The sequence below is a fragment of the Barbus barbus genome (assembly GCF_936440315.1).
Source record: "Barbus barbus genome assembly, chromosome: 28".
Classification (NCBI taxonomy): Eukaryota; Metazoa; Chordata; class Actinopteri; order Cypriniformes; family Cyprinidae; genus Barbus; species Barbus barbus.
Window position 1 is genome coordinate 29,589,072 of NC_136756.1, and position 17,928 is coordinate 29,606,999.

At 33.6% G+C, this 17,928-nt stretch overlaps 1 protein-coding gene across 1 annotated transcript in view; it reads right to left on the reverse strand.

Moving 5' to 3' along the window:
• The window catches only part of fbxl17 (F-box and leucine-rich repeat protein 17), a 210,893-nt gene that overhangs the window by 74,299 nt on the left and 118,666 nt on the right, over positions 1-17,928 (reverse strand). The gene's annotated exons all lie outside the window — the stretch shown is intronic.

The window sequence follows — 17,928 nt, forward strand, 5'->3', positions numbered from 1 at the left end:
CAGGGTCAAAGGTCAGGAAAGGTCATCTGCACAAGCTCGTTAATCAAAGCAGGTGTCATTCCATCACCTGAGTGTAATTACATCACTCAATCACTAAATGTGACTCGCTCCGACCCGGTCTTCTCCACTAAGCCCAGATCTGCACCTCAAAAGAAAATTAATAATTTAATCAATTCTGATTAAAAACTAAAAAGGTAAAAAGGAAAAAGCCTCCGTGCTAAAACTGCTAATGCCACGACTTCAAAGACACATCAACGGGACGCAATAATGCTGCATGCTTGCTGGAGAATCACAGCAATCCTGTATAAGTTTGACCTGTTAACCTCTAGAGCAACATGTATTCTCCAGAGTTCAGCCTTCAGATCTACAGCGGATACCAACACTGCTCATGATGTACATGATGGGGAATCAGTGGAGATCCATTTGAAAACCCACGACGAGGTCCTGAATCACATTTGCATTCATGCATTAGACACATATCTAAAGCATTAATGCATGCAGGAACGATTCACTGGCCACATGTGCTCACACACACACACACACACACACACACGTCAGGCATTCTTCTGCTTTACAACACACGACGCTTTAAAAGAGTGAACAGAAATATTAAAAATACAAGATTGATTTTATCAGTTAGTGCATCTCTGGGAATCAAACACTCAAATCTGATGCTGCTGACTCTAAACGATAAAGGGGAAGTGTGCTGTTTTCAGCTAAAATGGTTTGTTTGTTTATTTATTTATTTAAAATAAACATATTTCATTCACATCACTATGGCTTTGCCATGACAATGGGCATTTTTTAAGATTTCAGGGGGAAAAAAAAATAATAAAATAAAACTATTACATAAAAAGCAAATAAAAAATGCTTCTAGAATGCAAAGTTTCAGGGCTTTAATCAAATTTTATTAAATAGAAGTAACAGACTGCTGCTTCACAATGACAATACGCAAAGTCCAGACCACTCACTCCAGTCCAGACCAGTCCAGACTGCTCACTTTAGTCCAGTCCAGACCAGTCCAGTCCAGACCACTCACTCCAGTCCAGACCAGTCCAGTCTGCTCACTCCAGTCCAGTTCAGACCAGACCAGTCGAGCGCAGAGAACAAGAGAGGGACCCATATGAGCTTCGGCATTAAAGGGAAAGGGAAGTGGTGTGTGGCCAAGTATGATGATACTCTGAATTTGTGCTCTGCATTTAACCCATCCAAGTGTACACTCAGTAGTGAACATACACCTGGAGCAGTGGGCAGCCCGGGGAGCAGTTGGGGGTTCGGTGCCTTGCTCAAGGGTCTCACCTCAGTCGTGGTATTGAGGGTGGAGAGAGTGTTGGTTATTCACTCCCCCCACCTACAATCCCTGCCGGACCTGAGACTCGAACCCACGACCTTCAGGTTACAAGTCCGACTCTCTATCCATTAGGCCACGACTGCCCGACAAACGAGCAGATGCTCGTCACGAGAGCTCGTTAGCACCAGCTCAGGATGCAGATAATCAGGACTGATCGGTAGAAACAGCGCTGACGTGTTTATGAGCGACACTGGATGAGATCTGAGCGGCTGATGAGGGAAACCACACATTACAGCTGCTCGTCTCGCCACTCAACGACTGAGGTTCATCAGAGTGAAGAACGAACAACAAAAGAGAAACAGGAGATTGATGCTGGAACTGAAGCTGTAACGAACATATACAAGAAATGACACTAACGTGAAACTGCAACTGAAGTCTCCTGAAACACTCCTGAAATTCATCAAACGTCAGACAAACGAGCAAAAGAGCAAACTATGGCTTATCAGGAGGTATAGACCAAACCTACAGAAAAAATTATAAATAAAAAAAAAATAAATAAATAAAAGTCCGGTGTTAAAATAAATTCAGGACTAAAATAAATGAATGAATGAATGATTAATAACTCTTTTAAAAATATTAAATAGTTTAATAATTAAGTTGATTATTTTTTAATATTTGTTATATACAGTATGTTTTCTGATTTCATGTTAATCTTTAAAGTTTTAGTAATTTTGTTGTGCACTTATTTATTTAGCTGTTGTTCTTAAATGTCTACATAATTTTTATTATTAGTTATTTTTTATTTTTATTTCAGTCCTAGTTATTGTAATACATCAAGATAACCTAAATGAGAGAAATTTTATATACATGTGTATGATTTCAGTTATATCTGATTTCAAGTAACAATATATTTTTTATGGTTTTAGTTGTGAATAACTATGATAACCCAGCTGTGATTTGATAGCATGTAATTTGATGGAAATAATGACTGCTTTTATCTTCCTGTAGCCTGACCGTCTGAAATCACTCTCATTACAGCGCTTCTCTCTGTTTCCTCTCCTCACTAATTCCTCTTCCTGCGTCGCCACGCCGACCATGACTCAAGGCCGTGATGTCCAATAAAGAGACATTAAAATAGTTTCCATGACGACAAAGACACTACACTGTCAGCCAATTAGGCTGAGAGCAGCAGTGGCGGGTGATCGAGGGACGCTCAGAGAGAGAGAGAGAGAGAGAGAGAGAGAGAGAGAGAGAGAAGAGAGAGAGAGAGAGAGAGAGAGAGAGAGAGAGAGAGAGAGAGAGAGAGAGAGACTTCGACTTCATCGATGCATCTTCATCGCAGAGTTTGTGTGTCATTAGCGTGTTCGTTTTAATCAGAGCGGCTGATTGGTGACTGACAGGACTGGGAAAGACAGACGACGCTATGGAAACACAAACTTCATCTCCTTTATATTTACATCAAAACTACATGATTCTGATGATTCAAGAGCTGTATTTACTAGCAGATCTAAAATCACCTTCACTAACTCACCAGTAACACCTGAAGCAGTCACCATTAACCAAATACACTCATTAACAACAACAATGATGTGTCTGACCGGCTTTCGGTGTTTCACTCCCTCCTGTTGCTTTCAAACTGGTTGATTTATGGTTAAAATATCTAGCTTTTCTTTTGTTCAGCTTTAACAGGAATTTAGTCTTACTCTACAACCATACAACCATTGCTAAAAATAAAATAAAATAACTAAAATAAAATGAAAGAAAATAAAAGGTGCATTTATAGGTGAAATAAAAAAAATCACTTAAAATAAAATAAACACAAAAATACAATATACAATACAAAATGTAAACTAAAATTGTGTGCAAAAATGTTATTTTTGCTAGGTAACATTTCTCATTTTAATTTAGTTTCAATTGACAAATAAAACTGTAAAGATGCAAAAATGACTAATCATTTCTTGTTTTAATTTAGTTTAAATTGAATAATAAAAAAATTTAATAAACAAATTGCAAAGAAAAAAAAGACTAATCATTCCTCATTTTAATTTAGTTTAAATTGACTACAATAAAAATGAATAAAAGCTGAAAAGAAATAATAAAAAAAATAATAACTAAAACACAAATTACAAAAAATGACTACAATTAAAATAAAACAGAAAATATAAAAATAAAAACATAAAAAAATTATAAAACTAAACTATAAAAGTTTATCAAATGATACGACAATAACACTGCACACAACACCACCTCGATTTCATGCAATCTTCATAACAGCTCTAACCATATTATTATTATTTTAATTATATATGTTTAATTAAACAAAAAATATAAATAAAAAATTTATAATATGATGAAAAAACTAATAAATAAATACATTTATTCATTTAATAATATTATTTATATTTATAATAAATATAAATAAAAATTTTTTAAATAATTTTAATTCTATAATAAATATAAAATAAATATATTTAAGAAAATAAATGGAAATAAAGGCAAAAATTAATCAATCATTCAATCAAATGTTGGATTTGTTGATTTGTTTGTTTGTTTCTTGCCATATCAGCACGAATGGCTTTTGTCACAGCAAATGTAGTATTTTAAAAGCAAATGATACAATAAAAACTATCCCTGCTCTCGGTTATTCATAAGTGACTCCTGGATCTCGGATTCATTAAACACACACGCTGTGTGAACCTGATTCACGGAGCCACGGTGTCTCTGTCAGCTCAAAAGACAATAACAACAACGCTGTCAGGTGTCAAACCTCAGATGTGTGCCGACGCCCCCTGACACCCGCCTCCACCAATCAGAGCGCAGGACAGATGTCCGGTGAGTGACCTCATCAGTCAGACGCTCAAGGACAGAGAGACACTCGGATCACGGACACACATACAGAAGCACCCACAAACACATCCCAGCTTCACAGACTCTGATTATCAGACTTAACATATAACATCGTTTCGTTTACAGTCTGTATTTACAGTAATTCCTGGTTTAAAGGGCCAGTGCAGATATTATTACTGATCAGAATCACTTCTGTGCAAAAACAAGCTCTCATTTATTTTGGGGTGAACTATTCCATCTTTATATATTAATATATAAATATATTATTACTTATATATTATTTTTATTATTACTAAAAATTTACTTATTACTTATTAATGTAACACATATTTATTACTATTTCTACATTCTAAATGTGAATAAAAATACGGATTTATACATTATTTATAGAATATAAAAAGTAAAAATATATAAGATTAACATTTATTATTATTCTTATCACTAATTTATATACACACTTTAAAATATTTTTCAAAAATAATATTTATTATATTTATTTATAGCAACGATCATTTATTATGGCTAACTAAATCAATAAAATACAGATACGAATAAATAAAATATACATTTAAAAATACATATAAAATTGCAATATCTATTATTATTTATCATTATCAATTAATTGTCATATTTTCATATACATAAGAAATCAATAAAAAATATTGAAAATATAACATTGTCACACTTGTTTTTAATAATAAATCTTACATTGCTTTATTTTTAATACTTTGCATTATATTTTATTTTATATAATAATAATAATAATAATAATAAGTTATCGTATAATAAATATCTTTATAATAAATATGAAATAAAATAGACATCTTTCAAAATAATTTAATATTTATAAATGCTTATTAATGGTAATGTTTATTTATTAATTATTAGTAGCTACTATATTCTAAAAGTGAACAAAACACAGATATAAAAAATAAATAAAATCTAAATAAATAAAGAAAATGATATAACATTGATAATAAATAAAATAAATAAAAATACTGAAAATGTTAATTTTTTAATATTATTAGTTTTTTATTTAATATAACACTAATTATAAATGATCATTATAATAAATATAGAATAAATAAGAGCTGTTTTACACTTGTTTTAACCATCAACCTCTCTAAAAGTATTCAGCATTTTCCACCAGGCACATTCAGCAGCGTGACGCACAAATTAAACTTTTCTAAAGCACATGATGTCTGAACTCATGCTGATGAACAGACTGAATGTAAAAGCAGTTTCTGAATGCGTCTCACAGACGGAGTAAAACACTGGTAATATTCACACGCATAAGAAACATTAGCGTGCCTCACATCTTCAGCAGAAGACAAGACCAACGCAACAATAACGAGCCGATTAATCACAAAAGAGCCAGACAGACGAAACCTACAGACGGGTCAAGAGAGAAAAGAGGAATTCACAGAGAAAAACCCATTTAAAGACAAACTCAAGGCCACGGTTCCTCCATTCAACACAAACTATACCTGAAACGCCTTTATAACACAACAAAAGCCATCAAATCAGCTCCTGACAGACGCCAAACTAAACAACACGAGACTCGAGGTCTGGGAATATATACCACTGCAGTCTTAATGAAATGGAGGGGAGGTTTCTTCTTCCACTCAACGCTTTAGCAAATTATTCCTGCTGTAAATTTCCTTTTATACGTCCTAATAAAGCCTTTTATGCATGACTGGAAATGTTGTGCTCGTCAAATGATTTTGTCTTTGAGTCTTGTGCATTGTTCACGCATCAAATAAGCTTTTATAACAAAGAAAACAAAGACAAGCAGACTACTTTCATGAAATATTCACAATATTTGAGCTAAAATCAACAGGACAAATATTCTAAAAATTCCTTAATGCTAAATACTTATGATAGATCAACAATATCGCAGATGTAATAACTAGATTTCATCCGACTGCACTTTCAGGCTTTTGTTCAAATGAAATATGAGCCACGCAAAAAATAAAAAAATAAGAAGTAACAATCCTGCATCAATGTAACAATATAACTAATAATGAAGAAATTATTTATTTTTATATTTTCTGTTTTCATTTTACTTTTAGTTAGTTTTAGTAATCTATGTGTTTTTTTTTTGTTTTTTTTTTGTTAAATGCCTATAGCTTTTACTTTTATTTGTTTGAAATGTTTTAGTAAATCAAACTAAAAAGGAGAATTTTGATGTATTTTTTATATTTTTTTCAGTTTTAATTATTTTAGTACATTACGTCAAACTAAAATAAAAAATGTAAATAAATGTAATAATGTAAATAAAATAATGTTTCAGTAGTGTTTTTGTTTATTTGTTTTTAAATGTCTATATATATATATATATATTCTTTTTTATTTCAGTTAAGTACGTGAAGTTAAACTAAAAATGAGAAAAAGTTTAGTAATGCTATGTTTGTTATTTTTAGTTTTTTGTTCATTTATTTCAGTATAAGTTAAATTAAAAGAAAATGAAAAAGTTAATTTTGTTGTTTTTACATGTTTATATAGTTTTATTATTTTTTATTTCAGTTTTAGTTTTAGTTATTATCTTAGTGCATTTTTAGTACACAAGTTAAATGTCTTATTATTATAATTCACTGATTAAATGTAAGAATTAAACTTTTAGAAAAATGGCTTTATAAAGGTAAAAATGGCCATTAAAAGGTAAAAGTCCATTTAAACATAGAAAAGATTAATTTCTCTCACTGCTGTGACCAGCACACAGAATATGAAGCATATCCAAATCTTTAGGAGTCAGCCGTCCACATCAGTCCTTAAGATACATTTCAGCTAATGGATATGAAGAGCTGGAGAAACCAGGTGAAAAACAGAGGAAAACGAGGTAAAAGCTTGTCATTTCCACACACACTGACAGAGAGCAGTTTCTGCAATTATATGGCCTGCTTTTAATTACAGCAAATATGCCTCAGATGTGGGGCCACGATAAAACGAGCATCCGCCCAGTTCACTACAAGCTCTCGGAAACTAATTAGTGCTCATTACCATCATTGCTTCAATAGCAGGATGAAAAAAGAGAGAGCTTTAAGCAACATAATCAACAGGTAACTGAACAAGATCAATTTACATTTTTTCCTCAATATATGAGCAGTAATTATTTTAAAAATTCACATGTTCACCTTCACAAACGTTGGCTTCTTCATCAGGAAATGATGCACTGAATGAAACTCTTAAACTGTTTCATGTCAATAGCTTTGCTCCATCTCTGAAAACAGGTCAAACGGGACACTTTCTACATGTACTGAAATCCAAGTGCATGATTTATAGCCATCCACATTAATAATAGATCATGCAAACAGCATTTCACTCTCGCCTTAAAGGCCAAAAGATGCATTGCATGTATTTAATAGGGGTGTAACGATACATGTGTTCGTATTGAACCGTTCGGAACGAGGCTTTACAAACCGGACTAATCATATTACAGCATATTATCCCTTTAGGTTTATTCATGGCATGATTCAGTCTATTAAAATGCATTTAGAATGATCACAAAATTCAAGATATGGGGGCAGAAAATAATCAATATCACAGAAGAGTGCCATTTTTTCTCTCCAAAAATCAGCATGATTACAAATTATTTTTACAACAGTTCAATAAGCACAAAGTTAATTAAGAGACTTACGTTTTAGACAGCATATTGCCTGTTTTTGCTCTATTTCAACAACGAAAATAATTCAAACACAGCTAAAGCACTGTTTTGCGTGTCTGAGCAACATGACAGTGATTCGTTCCTGAATGAATCAACCGTTAAATGATTCGGTTCAATCGCAACGACTCACTTATGAACAGTGACTTACTGCCACCTGCTGGCGGTTTTAATTTCACAAAGTATTCTTTTAATTTTTTTATTAATTTCGAACAGCAGTTGCCAACGTTTTATGTTTAAAATATCAAATAATTATTTATGCATTTGTAACTGCAGATTAAAGCATCACATGTCCCTCTGAGCTGCATTCAACAGTGTGGGAAAGCATCTAAATGACATTCAGATGCAACTTCTGTGTTTCCTCTGCATTGCAAAGATTAATTTTGTCAGTACTGACTCCATTTGCTTGCTAACAGCCCAAATGTCCTATTGACTGATTAAATGTAAAAAAAAAAAAAAAAAAAAAAAGAGAGACTCAAATGGTGATGCAGACTTTTATATATAAAAAAAAAAAAGGCTTTATAAAAGGTAAAAACCCATTTAAACTTATTGGAAAAGATTAATCTGCTACATGACAATAGGCAACATGAGCTGGAATACTGCGAACCGGAGCTGTTTTTATTTTATATCCTGCTAAGACGACGGGTCAAGTATAGCTCATCATTGTTCAAAGTAAAAATAAATAAAACATTTGTAAAAATAAAGGAAATTTCTCTGGCATTTCTTTCTTTTTGCTGTATCCAAAACGTCCTGAACCGTGACACCCCTCGTATTTAAGCAGATTCAGTTGCTCTACGCACTCCCGACTTGTTCACTCATCCATAGGTAAAGGAATAAAATAAATATAATATAATATAATATAAAGTAAATGTACATGAAAAATAAAAATAATAAAAAATTGAATTAAATAAAATTGAATTTAAATAAAAGACAACACAATTAAATAAAATAATATAAAAATTAAAAATTAAATTAAATAAAAATTAAATTATAAAATCATATAAAATTAAATAAAAAATGCCATCCACAGGTCATACAAACGACACAATGCAGTATTTCATTCTTACCATAAAGCCCAAAAAAGCATTAACTTGCCTTTAAACAGATTCTATCATTTTATGCTCTCCTGACTTCTAATAAATTCAACCCACAGATGTAGAAATAAAAAATAAAATAATAAAATTAAAGCAAAATAAACATAAAATAAAAATAATTTCAATTAAATTACAAAATAAAATAAAAAATAAGCCATCCACAGATCATGCAAATGGCACAACACAGTATTTCCTTCTTGCCATAAAGCCCAAAAGATTTGAACAGATTTGGTAGCTTTATGCTCTCCTGACCGGACGGAGTAAACATTTATTGTATTTCAGTGTTGGAGACTTTTCAAACTGGATTTCAAGAGCCAGTCGTCTGTATTTGTGCGCTGGGAATACCAGTAATGAATAAAAATGGCTTCATAAGAGTCGAGCTACCGGACTTGTTCAAGTCATTTAGGAAGCAGCAGCAGCTCATAAAAGACTTTTAATGAAATATTCCCTGAAAAAAGCACAGAGAGAGACGCCGAGAGGATCTTTAGACCCGAGCGACACGGAGCCATTAGGATTCCTGTAAAACCGGCTGGAGTTTCTTCAATCCAGCGGCCGGAATCTCAAACGAACTTCCGAACGGATCGCGTCTGATCTCACGCCAAAGCGATTCGATCCTGCTGGAGAATAAAGCAACCCTGTTTATCCCTTTTCAAGGTGAATATTCTTCTCCTGCTTTCAGAGATTTCATCACAATCCCATTATCTGCACTGGAAAGTGAACATCAGAACGAGCTTATCACAAACCGTCCTCAAAATTAACTTCACAACTACAGACAGCCAAAGGAAAAGAAGTTGAAGCAATTAATAAGATAAATCCAGAGGGATCCAATCACACCGTCCCAGACAGAGCGACACAGACTTTAGAAAAGCTACCGATGAATGTTGAAATGCATTGAGTTATCAGCTGTTTTTGGGTTACTGTACGCCTGTTTCTGAAGCGATTGGATCTGTCTGTAATGAGATAAACGCCTGAGAGAGACGGGAACTTCAGTCTGAGAGAGAGGAACATTAGGAACCCAGCCTTATATTAACAGACACATATACTGGACTCATATTTCTGCTCAAAATAATAAATTAAGCATATTTTTTTAGCTCCGTTAAGTTTTGTGTGTATTGCAACATTATTTTCTTTTTCTTTAATTAAGGCAGGGTAACATTATCATGACACAAAAATTCTTAATAATATTAATAATGAATGATAATTTAGTGTAAAAAAAAATATGCTTTATTATAATGAAACCTGTTTTAGGACTATTGTTTAAAATATAATTTCTTTCTTTTGATTTTAGAGTGAAATATGAGATGGACATGACAGGGATTTTAAATGAGAAGAACATTATTATTATTTACACCATTAAATAGAACTAACATAAAAATAAAATAAAGTACAAAACTTAAAAATGTAAAAAAGAATAAATAAAAAAAACAACAAAATAAAACAATAAAATAAATACAAAATTCAACAAAGCACAATAAAATAAAATAAAACAGCACAACTAAAAACTAAATGAAAAATGAAAAACAAAACGAAAAAATAAAAAAAAGTTAATTAAAACATTTAAAATAAAACAAATCTCTGTAATTTAAAGGGTTTACTCAGATAAAAGATGAAATTTATTGTGTTATATTCCTAAATTGTTTTTGATAAAAGCATCTGCTAAATAAATAAATGTAAATAAATTAATTAATCTGCTAAATAAATAAATTAATGTAAATAAATTAATTAATCTGCTAAATAAATAAATAAATGTAAATAAATAAATTAATCTGCTAAATAAATTAAAGGTCTGTGACTGTCTATTTCTGGTCACTCTATAATCGTTACTGTATTAATCTTTAAAGCACAATAAATTCTGCTTAAACTGAATAAGTGCTAAAGATTGCTGTGTTCAGTGAACGACTCCTAGTTAACAGAAGAAGACTGGAGCTCATGAGAAACAAGCACATTCATCCTCAGATCCGTGACATTACACTAATGTTCAAACACAGTTTAGAGATCATACAGTACATCTATAAGAGTGAGCGCTGATGGATGACCACAGATTCAGGATTCCTCTGTTCCTCCAGACGAGAAACACAGCAGACATCATGACACTCTACAGTAACTGCTGTGAGAAACGTAGCGCAGACATCAAAGACGCCACATCAGAAACCTCTCGCGTAACAACCTCTCGTCTTCAGTCCTAATGTTCTGCTGTTCACACAGAAGACAAGAGAAACACTCATTCACGGAAAACTAACCAAAAACAGCTGATCTGATATTCTGCTCATGCAGTGCTGGACAACAGGGCTGAAAATCAACATTATTCTTAAGAATGTTTGACCGATTTAAGATTTCAATTACAATTTTTCCAATGTTTAATTAGCAGACTTAAAAAAATTGACTATAACATGAAGATTTTTTCCCCATTTTTTTGAATCTCCTATGCTGTTTTCTGGTAAAGATTGAAAAAAAAAAAAAGCACCAGAACCACAGCACATTCAATTTTCAAATTAATGTAGAAACAGCACAAATATAGTATGTGTTTAATGTTTGTTTAATGGCATCTTTTTTTTTGACTGAAGGCGAGTATCTCATGACTACTGATGTCTCTAGGAATCTGTTCTTTTTTCGCCTAATATTTAACCATTGATTAGAACCATTCAACTGTAAGGCTCCACCCATCCGGCCCAAGGAAGGTCTCCGGTGGTGGATGAAGGTTTCCTGCGTGCTCGGTCTTTCCAAATGTGCAAAGTTCTTCAATTTTAATTAAACTTTAATCTGACTCCATTTCTTTATGACCTCGTATTTAACTTGAAATACAAATTGATTGCTTGTCCATTTCTAATTTATTATTCTGATATTTGATTATTCTAGTTAACTCTTGACTTTATATTTACTCGTTCATTCGGTTGCTCATGTCTTTAACAAGGATGCAACGTAATCTACTAGAGTCAATAATTACAGAGTAAAACAGAATAAGGTCAAATGTAACAATTTATTATCAGTCAGGTAAATATTGTATGTATTATGTCAATTCCACAGCAATTCAAAGAGATCAAATCATATCAATACAAAACATTGAATTCTCAAAGATAAATCTATGAGTAAAGAATGCATACCTGACTTTATAGAAATAGTGTGAGCATTGAGACCATCACTACGGGCTTCTGGTTACAGAATCGCCCCGACCCTTTTGCCACATTTCTTTAAATACTTCAGACCAGAATAAACATCCCCCAAACTCGAGACAGGAACTAACAATTTGAATTTGCTTTGATCAAGCCAAGTTGGCACCTTTTGGGACAGAAGGTAATTAGCATGAAAACCACTGGGAATTGACCCACCCTCTATAGTATGCAAAATGTCTCTGAACTCTCAGGATCTGTATTCCCTTTTAGTTTACTTCTTATAAGAATGAGACCATTGTGCCAGTCGCCCTGAGACAATTCAAATGATACCAAACATGACTGTAAATAACACTTGCATTAATGTAGAATATTACATTCTTCTATTGACCATTCTGAGTGAAGGGAAGGATGGGAGAAGGAAGGGGATGAAAAGGAACTGATGCATATGTGAGAGAGGCATTTTCTTGTATTCTCTCTCAGTGGGGTGTGGAGACAGATGTCTGTATGTTAATGCACTGTGTGTGTGTGTTGTCCATCTCAGGAGTTCAAAGTGTCTGAGGTTCTGTAATCCTTACACAACATTACAGTATAATTCAGAGCTATCCATTTGAACATTTTTTAGACTTTAAAAAATTAACTTCTAATTTAAGTGAACTTAAAACAATCTTCACGTAAACCCATTATAATAAATGTCATATTTACCTGTGCCCTTCAGCAAGTTGGAAATATACAGAAATTGAATGAAGAACACGAAACACTGGGTTATTAGGCTGCTATTACTTTAAGAGCTGCTGCTGCTGAAAGTGACGTGGATCTCACAAGCATGCTCGTAGTTTACTATATATATGTGTGTGTGTGTGTGACCCTGGAGCACAAAAGCAGTCATAGGTCACTGGGGTATATTGGTATCAATAGCCAAAAACACATTGTATGGGTCAAAATTATTGATTTTTCTTTTATGCCAAAAATCATTAGGATATTAAGTAAAGATCTTGTTCCATGAAGATATTTAATACATTTCCTACCGTAAATATATCAAAACTTCATTTTTGATTAGTAATATGCATTGCTAAGAACTTCATTTGAACAACTTTAAAGGAGATTTTCTCTATATTTAGATTTTTTTGCTCCCTCAGATTCCAGATTTTCTAATAGTTGTATCTCAGATAAATATTGTCCTATCATAACAAACCATACATCAATGGAGAGATTATTTATTCAGCTTTCAGATGATGCATAAATCTCAATTTCGAAAAATTGACCCTTATGACTGGTTTTGTGGTCCAGGGTCACATATTAATAATAGTAATAAATTAAACTACATTGTACAACTAACAGACAAATCACAGAACGTCTCACTAGTGAAGTTTATTCTTTTATACTGTAAGAATGTGACGACGACGTCTTCAGTAAAAGTTTCCAGAGCCCACAGACCAGACTCACTCAATGACCTCATGCAATCAGAAGTTACAGACCTCGTTTGACTAATTACTGCACTCTTTCCCCAGAGATGCGCTTGTGAGGCACAGTTACTGTCGAGTCCAAGTCAACGTGAGTGTAAACCGGCCTCCAGTCGTCTCCAGACAGGACTTTCAAAGAGTCGTGAAGGGAAGTAAAGAGCTGTGTGACAGGAAGAGGACATTACATCACCACCAAACACCAGACACACGCTTTCCATCAGCTCACGCCGTTATATCACACGCCATACTGCATCATGCACCTGTGCAACAATCACTAGATCCTGAATTAGGCATGTCAGTTTTTCAGTACAGCATAGGAAAAAAAAATTATAAAATTGATGCCTTTTTTTTAAATAAAAATGTGATGTTACTGAACAATCTAAGTCATTAAATAAATAAATAATATTGCTGCAACTGGCACTTAGCTTTTAGTTGTAAATAACAGATTGTTGGAGTATGTTTTACACTAAAATACTATTTTGGTCTTTGTAATTAATTTACTAGCAATTTCTAAGAGTAAATAGTTTATTTGCAGTGTATCATTACATCCGTGTTAATGTATAAAATCTGACAAAGCTGTAAAACTATTTTTAAATTGTACAAAAATACTATTTCAGTCTTTCTACTTCAAAATTCCACGATTAATTTATTTATTCAATTTATTTCATCAATGCATTTATATTTAATTCAATCCATTAATATACTTGCTGTTTCTTGCTGTAATTACTTATGAAATCTACTAGCAATTTATGAGTGAAAATTTATTCACCACCATTTTTTTTTCAGTGTATTTGTGATGCATTTTCAGCCTTGTTCACCTCTTATTTATGTTTTTATTGAAAGCATAGATAACCTAAACTGGTGGGAAAATGGTCCACTTTTTGAAATTGCTAGTACATTTCACAATTAATTACAAAGAAATGGCAATTTTGAAGTAGAAAGACTGAAATAGTATTTTCCTGAGCACCCAAAGCAGCTCTATATTTAGGTTTGGATATATAAATATATACACTAGCACACTCACATAAAGCGATACATACTATATAGCAAAAAACTGCTTGATTTTTTTAATTTTGTTGCAAAAATTAACTTCTCATTCAGCTTTTCTTTTTTTTTAAAGTTGTACATAAATATATCTAAATTTACGACATGTAAAGCGATATATATTTTACAGCAAATCTCTTAATTGCTTGTATTGTTTCAAAATGTAAACTATATTATCGTCCAGCTCTTTATATAAATTTGGATAAATGAGTATGTCCAGCTTCATTTGTATACATACAGTACACTCAACGTAAAGTGATGTATATTAGCAAATCTCTTGATTGTTTATTTTGTTCAAAAACTAAATTATATGATCACCAAACTCTAATCTGCTAAATGCAACTATAAGGCATAAAGATAATAAACATCATGATTATCTATAAAGACAATGTGCACTTTACTAATTTATTTGACTTTGATTTTTGACTTCATACGCTCCGATCAGATGAAATCACACACATAATGGCTGAAAAACACACGAGTGCACCTGAGAAAACCTCAGATGATGATGAATCCTGCAGAGGATCGAATCGCTGTAATGCGGCGTCTTTGGCAGGACGGATCTTTTCCTGGCAACAGAACAGAATGAGAAACATTCACTACGGGCCACCAGCAAGACCAATCCGTCATTCATGACACTCACTGGCGTCCAGAGATCTGCAACTTTCCAGAAAGCGACAAAATTCCCACCAAACGTCTGACATGCGGGCGTGAAGTGCTGTTAGCCATGATAAACGCTTCCATGTGCCGCCGGAGACTGAGATCGCATGATCACAAACCCACCGAGTGTAGAAACATGGATGCGTTTTACACTTTTACAGGTCATTACATCATATCACATATTGTTGTATTTATGTCAAGCACAAAAGTTTGGTCAACATATGCTGAAAATAAACTATCAGTCCAGAAAAAAACAACTGTTGTGCGCCAGCTGCAAGATTTTAAAGGGCTAGTTCACCCAGAAATGTCATTAAAAATGCACTTATCTTTTGCTGTATGACTTACTTTCTTTTTTGTCAATGTTTTGAAGAACACTGACTTTCATTGTATGGACAAACACAGAAATATTTTCTTCCACAGAAGAAGGTCATACATGTTTTGACTACATAAATAATGACAGTCAAAACATAAAAATTAAAAAAAATATAATAACCTTGATGAGGAACTCCTTCTACAGCCTAGAACTGGTTTGGTCAGGGCTGTACTGTGCACAAAAAACAATCTTTCTGAATAAATGCAGTACAGTAGCATGTGTGTGATACAGTTTTGCATGTGTATGAGCCTGTTTACAAACCTGTTGTCCAACAAAGATATCATTTATTGACATGCTTTTTCTACAAATTAACTTAATAACATAGTTGAGTGTTTGAATTAATTTATTTTTGTGACCAGACGTGGTTTTATATCACAGAATGATAGTATTATAAACAGTGATAAAGGCTATGTCAATTAGCATTGCATTATAAATATACTTTCCTTATAAAAATATACTTATAAACCATGTATTTTGTGCAATCGGATGTTTATTATCTTCAAGTTAAACAATTTCTCTATCTCTTTAATTCAGCAATAACTTGATATCTTTGTCCATATTAGGGATTTCCTGGAGCGTTATCAGTGCTATTACTTCTGTGATGCATATGTGGAGTTTCTGCGCAAGGGAGCCCTCCAGCTTCCAGTATGAATTAAACAGTCAATACATTATGTGTGAACTCAGTAATGCTCACAACACCCTATTTTGGGTAAAAATAGGAAACATAATACTTTTCTCTAAAGAAACAGGATTCCCTGAATTATCGTCATTGATATTATCATAGCAATAAATACCAGAAATATTGTGATATAATTTAAACCCATATCGCCCGTCCCTACCATGCAACAAACCATCATCCATCCATTCAACCAGCCACCCATTCATCCATCCATCCATGCATCATATCCATCCAACCATCCATCCAACATCATCATCCCATCCATCAAATCATCATTCATCCAATCATCCATTCATAATCCATCTATCCAACCATCATCCAACATCAAAACATTAAAATCATCATCCATCCAGTCATCCAACCAACCACCCATTCATCCATCCCTACCATGCAACAAACCATCATCCATCCATTCAACCAGCCACCCATTCATCCATCCATGCATCATATCCAACCAACCATCCATCCAACATCATCATCCCATCCATCAAATCATCATTCATCCAATCATCCATTCATAATCCATCTATCCAACCATCATCCAACATCAAAACATTAAAATCATCATCCATCCAGTCATCCAACCAACCACCCATTCATCCATCCATCCATGCAACAAACCATCAAACCATCATCCATCCATTCAACCAACCACCCATTCATCCATCCATCCATGCAACAAACCATCAAACCATCATCCATCCATTCAACCAGCCACCCATTCATCCATCCATGCATCATATCCAACCAACCATCCATCCAACATCATCATCCCATCCATCAAATAATCATTCATCCAATCATCCATTCATAATCCATCTATCCAACCATCATCCAACATCAAAACATTAAAATCATCATCCATCCAGTCATCCAACCAACCACCCATTCATCCATCCATCCATGCAACAAACCATCAAATCATCATCCATCCATCATATCCATCCATCCATCCAACAAACTATCATCCATCCATTCAAACCATCATACAACATCAAACCATTAAAATCATCATCCATTCAATCACCCAGTCATGCAACATCATCATCCATCCATCCATCCATCAAACCATCAAATCATCATCCATCCAATAATCCAACCATCCATCCCCACAATCATCCAATCATTTTACCCATTTATGGCCCATAAACAGCATTTACTTCAAGTATTTAGTCTGTTTTTTCCCAACACTTTCAAATTCAAATAACAGTCATTCAGAAATGTTAAAGCCATTCTTGTGTCTGAGCTTGTGACTCGTGCTTATACAATTTCACACAGAGACGTTTTGCATAACGCATAAACAAATAAAGCACACCAACATTCCTTGAATATAAGTTGATATGATTTTATACAAAACCAGCTCACTGAGATCTGAAGACTTCAGCCAAAACACTCACCCTTTCACAATAACACTTCCAGTAAGTGGCCCTTAATAACGGAGTCTTGACTGGAGCTGTCAGAGCGGCTGTGACTGACCGGAGATCAGCAGGCGGTCAAACACAGTCACATTCACCGCTCAACACTCACTAAACTCTGACCCGATGAGTAACACGTCTAAGAGCTCCGTTTGCTCAATCCATGGCTTTAAAAGAGCTTTTCCACTGCAATGACAGTAGACTAATTACACGCTGAAACTCACTGACACTCTCTGCGCTCACACTAACAATCCTGATCCGAACGGCTTCCCAGAACAACCAGCTAAACCCACT